Below are 6150 nucleotides of genomic sequence, written 5' to 3'. Positions count from 1 at the left end.
GGACAAGTCATATTCATCAAAGGAAAAATCCACCAAGATGAACTCTCAATCATAAATATCTATGCTCCAAAGAGAAGGGCACCTACAAACGTAAAAGAAACCTTACTAAAGCTCAAAACACACATTGTTCCTCACACAATAATAGTAGGTGATTTCAACACCCCACTCTCATCAATGGACAGGTCATGGAAACAGAAATTAAACAGAGATGTAGACAGACAAAGAGAAGTCATGAACAAAATGCACTATACAGATATTTATAGAACATTCTACCCTATAGCAAAAGGATATACATTCTTCTCAGGACCTATGGTACTTTCTCCAAAATTGACCATATAATTGGTCAAAAAACAGGCCTCAACAGATATAGAAAGATAGAAATAATCCAATGTGTCCTATCAGACCACCACGGCCTAATGTTGGTCTTCAATAACAATAAGGGAAGAATGCCCACATATATGTGGAAGTTGATCAATGCTCTACTCAACGATAACCTGGACAAGGAAGAAATAAAGAAAGAAATTAAAGAATTCTTAGAATTTAATGAAAATGAAGGTACAACATATGCAAACATATGGGACACAATGAAAGTGGTGCTGAGAAGAAAACTCGTACCTCTGAGTGCCTGCAGAAAGAAACAGGAGAGAGCATATTTCACCAGGATGACAGCATACCTAAAAGCTCTAGAACAAAAAGAAGCAAATACACCCAGGAGGAGTAGAAGGCAGGAAATAATCAAAATCAGAGCTGAAATCAACCAAGTAGAATCAAAACGGACGATAGAAAGAATCAACAGAAGAATAAGTTGGTTCTTTGAGAAAACCAACAAGATAGATAAACCCTAAGCCATACTACGCGAGGACACAGAGACTGTGTCCAAATTAACAAAATCAGAAATGAAAAGGAAGACATGACTACAGATTTAGAGGAAATTCAAAAAATCATCAGATCTTAGTATAAAAGCCTACATTCAACAAAACTTGAAAATCTGCGGGAAATGGACAATTTCCTAGACAGATACCAGGTAACAAAGTTAAATAAGGAACAGATAATCCAGTTAAACAACCCCATAACTCCTAAGGAAATAGAAGCAGTCATTAAAGGTCTCCCAACCAAAAAGAGCCCAGGTCCAGACGGGTTTAGTGCAGAATTCTATCAGACCTTCATAGAAGACCGCATACCAATATTATCCAAACTATTACACAAAATTGAAACAGATGGAGCACGACAGAATTCCTTCTATAAAGACACAATTACTCTTATACCTAAACCACACAAAGACCCAACAAAGAAAGAGAACTTCAAACCAATTTCCCTTTTGAATATCGATGCAAATATACTCAATAAAATTCTGGCAAAACGAATCCAGGAGCAAATCAAAACAATCATCTACCATGATCAAGTAGGCTTTATCCCAGGTACTCATGGATGGTTTAATATAAGGAAAACCATCAATGTGATCCATTATATAAAAAAAAAAACTGAAAGAACAAAACCACATGATCATTTCATTAGGTGCTGAGAAAGCATTTGACAAAATTCAACACCCCCTCATGATAAAAGTCCTGGAAAGAATAGGAATTCAAGGCCCATACCTAAATATAGTAAAAGCCATATAAAGCATACCAGTCGCTAACATTAAACTAAATGGAGAAAAACTTGAAGAAACCTCACTAAAATCAGGGACGAGACCTGATTCAATATTATTCATGAAGTACTAGCCAGAGCAATCAGACAACAAAAGGAGATCAAGGGGCTACAGATCGGAAAAGAAGAAGTCAAAATATCACTATTTGCAGATGATTTGATAGTATATTTAAGTGATCCCAAAAGTTCCACCAGAGAACTAATAAAGCTGATAAACAACTTCAGCAAAGTGCTTTAGTAAGGTTTCTTTTACGTATGTAGATGCCCTTGTATTTAGGGCATAGATATTTAGGATTGAGAGTTCATCTTGGTGGATTTTTCCTTTGATGAATATGAAGTGCCTTCCTTATCTTTTTTGATGAATTTTAGTTGAAAATTGATTTTATTTGATATTAGAATGGCTACTCCAGCTTGCTTCTTCTGACCATTTGTTTGCAAAGTTGTTTTCCAGCCTTTCACTCTGAGGCAGTGTCTGTCTTTGTCTCTGAGGTGTGTTTCCTGTAGGCAGCAGAATGCAGGGTCCTCGTTGCGTATCCAGTTTGTTAATCTATGTCTTTTTATTGGGGAGTTGAGGCCATTGATGTTGAGAGATATTAAGGAATAGTGATTATTGCTTCCTGTTACATTCATATTTGGATATGAGGTTATGTTTGTGTGCTTTTCTTCTCTTTGTTTTGTTGCCAAGACGATTAGTTTCTTGCTTCTTCTAGGGTATAGCTTGCCTCCTTATGTTGGGCTTTACCATTTATTATCCTTTGTAGTGCTGGATTTGTAGATAGATATTGTGTAAATTTGGTTTTGTCATGGAATATCTTGGTTTCTCCATCTATGTTAATTGAGAGTTTTGCAGGATACAGTAACCTGGGCTGGCATTTGTGTTCTCTTAGGGTCTTTATGAAATCTGTGCAGGGTCTTCTGGCTTTCATTCTTTCTGGCGAAAATTCTGGTGTGATTCTGATAGGTCTGCCTTTATATGGTACTTGACCTTTTTCCCTTACTGCTTTTAATATTCTTTCTTTATTTTTGCATTTGGTGTTTCGACTATTATGTGACGGGAGGTGTTACTTTTCTGGTCCAATCTATTTGGAGTTCTGTAGTCTTCATGTATGCCTATGGATATCTTTGTCAGCTTTAGGAGTTTCTCAAGCCTTGCAAATTTTGTTTACTTACTGAATGTTGATTTGACTACATTTCCTCCCTGGAAATGATGTTTTAATTTAGAGGAAAGCCCATACACAAGGCACAATTACTAACTACTTTCCTGTACAGCCTAGACATTCTATCATGAATAATCCATTCTGTGAAATGTATTTGCACCAGTAATTGTTCTTCAGAGGAACAGAACATACAAGATGCTCATAGATAAATAAAGGGATATTTAATGCAAAATTGATTCAGAGGGATCACACTTGACCAGTCCATAATTCCTGATTTGAGCTGTCACTGAAATGCCTTCTGTGAATGATAAAGCAATTATTATGGATAAAGAATTCCTTCTTACTAGACCATTTCAGGTTAATGGGACTGTGACCCTAACAAAAGCTAAGAGGGTTAAACCTAACAAAATCTTAGACCTTTTCAGTTACCTAAGTTATATAATCTCTGACTGTGGAAGGTATACTATTATATCCCTGTTGAATCAAAGTCCAAAATACCCTTCTCACAATAATTAAGCTCCCACATGATCCTTCTGGTGCTTTCACTGACAAACTTAAGGTACCACTAAATTTAAGTTGTATGTGAGTGTAAGAGACAAATATGCATTAGGAGAAGAGTGACTAGTAGATTTAGAGCTCACTATGTGTTTCTCTTGTTTAAAAAAAAAAACACTTCACTTAGGAACAAACAAATACAAAACCCAAGAGCTGTAGAAGTTCTAATTGTATCCAAGAAGACATTTAAGGAAAGACTCTTTCAGAATCCTTTCACACTTTTGTGCTAGAATCTATCAACTTCATTTTATTTACCTTAAAGTGACTTCCCTAGTTGATGTGTGTATTACAATCGCAGTGTGCCTTGTATACTCTCTTTCTATGTCCTTTGAATCTGTTTATTGCTCATTATTGATCATGAGATAAAAGAAATACTCCTGAGCCATGATTTGAAAACTTTTCTCACTGGGACAAAAATCTCTTGCCCTGACATAATTCAGATCCCATTATGTTTATTCTGCTATTTAATTTTTAAATGCCTAGTACATTTTCACCCCAGACTACTGCATAAACTATAGACATTTTCTTTCCTATATTACACCAGTGTTTGTGAACCTAGAACTCTCACTTGTTCTTATGGCTAGGCTCAAACGTCAATTCCCATGTAGATCCAGACAATTACTCTTTCTAGTTAAGCTGCTGTTTCAGAATAGAGTAGACTGAGATGCTTCTCTACATAGGAGTTTGTTTCTGCCCAATTTAGAACCTGGAAAGTTTAAAATCACATTGATATTCAGTATAGGATTAAGACTTGACTTTTCATACACGATAATATTGAATCTTCACAAGGTTTCTCTCACGAGCATCTAGACACTATAAAGGGAATAACCTCATGTGGAAGGGCACCAAATCCTGCTATATTTTTTCGTAAAGGCTGCATTGTCAAATATTTTTACATCATGGATTATATTCTAGCATATAAACATTGAGAGAATGTCAACATTCAGTTCAATGCAACCCTAAGTTTCTCTGTTTCTTCTCTGACATACTTTGAAACTACTCATACACATGGGCTTTAAGCTCTTTGACTTCCATTTGAGGTCTATCTTTTGCTGGTTTAAATGCTTGTTGAGTGATGAATAACTAAATCAATATATTAATTACAAAGCAGTTGTTTTAATGCATAAATCATCTCAAATTTTCATTGCCTTCTTTTTTCAAATCATAAAACCAAAGGAGGAATACCCTTCTAAATACACACACACACACACACACACACACACACACACACACACACACACACATCTCTTGGTTATCATAAAAAATGAAGTATAATTCCTGTGGGGTTCATACTACAGGCTAAGGCTTAATTCCATGGGAACTCCTACATTTAAGATTCAATTTTATATCTGTTTAAGTGTCTAAAACAATCAAGTGCCTACTATAAGTGTTTTGAAGCAATTTTGATTTAATGCTGACATGAATTTGTGGTGAACAGTTACACAAGACACTAAGGGATTTTGAGGAAGAAGAAAACAAAATATAAATTCTAGAGACAAATGTGGATATAGAATGAGCATGTTAGGAATATAGGCAGCTGAAACAATTGGATGCTCTTAGAAAATCATTAAATTCTAATTAATATTAAATTAGCCTGCTACAGTGTCAGACACCCCAAAGTGTTTCTTCTCAGATTAGAAATGTCTATCCTCTCCTGCTGCTTCTCCATATGCCCATCTGGTTATACCCTGTTTCCTGTGTGGAATGGATATTCCCCAAACCTCCAAATTCAAACACAATAGATGTTTAAAACTCATTATCTGATGCTGCCTTGGGAAAAAGGTAGATGGGTGATGTGCTTTGGTGGTTTGCCAGTCAAGGATCACCCAGTGATTCATTTCTCTTTTGAGGAGCTGCTGCAGTTATGTATATAGTTAATAGCTGGTGATGGAATGCAAGTTTTTCTTCTTTGAACACTCCAAGAAACTCAACAAATCCAGTAAAAGATCCTTCCAAAGCCTAGTGAAGTATTTTTTTTCATATATCATTATTCTTCATACATAAAACTTTAGAAGTTAAATACCATAAAAGCTTAAGATGATCACAATTAGGTTTGAAAATATTGATACAAGGATGGCAGATTTGTGCCACCCTTGGTTTTCAGGGACCAAATCAACAGGATGCTCACAGAGTATTTACTACTCTCTTGGCTTTCATGATTGTAGATAACAAGTACTCTTGTGAAATGTCATTTGCAAGCTAGACAACTACTAATGTTTATAGATTAGCAGATCCTGAACTAAATGGCTGAAATATGTATGTAGATGGTGTCGGCAATGGTGGAAATACTCATCAAAGGCCAAGACCCAAAAGGTTCAAGATCCAGGAAGTCATTCCTATACCAGAGGAAACATCAAGTCTAATCAAAAAATGGTTGTTTGACCCGCGGATCCCGGCCTGGAGCAGTTCTCTGCTCCCAAACACTGTGGGAGAGAGACCTCACCGCCTGGTCAGGTGGGCACTCCTGAGGCTGCAGAGCAGAAGAGACCACCAACACTGCCCACCCCTGCCCACATCCCTGGCCCAAGAGGAAACAGCATAAGGCCTCTGGGTTCCCGTAGGGGATGGCCCAGGAGCGGCAGGACCCCTGCGCCTGAGACACTGACGGAACCTGAAGGAAACAGACTGGATAAACAGTTCTCTGCACCCAAATCCCGTGGGAGGGAGAGCTAAACCTTCAGAGAGGCAGATACGCCTGGGAAACCAGAAGAGACTGCACTCTGCACACACATCTCAGACGCCAGAGGAAAACACCAAATGCCATCTGGAACCCTAGTGCACGGAATCTCCC

Source organism: Rattus norvegicus, chromosome 13, assembly GCF_036323735.1.
Source record: "Rattus norvegicus strain BN/NHsdMcwi chromosome 13, GRCr8, whole genome shotgun sequence".
Classification (NCBI taxonomy): domain Eukaryota; kingdom Metazoa; phylum Chordata; class Mammalia; order Rodentia; family Muridae; genus Rattus; species Rattus norvegicus.
The sequence above is the reverse complement of the archived record's forward strand: the minus strand, read 5'-3'. Positions refer to the sequence as shown.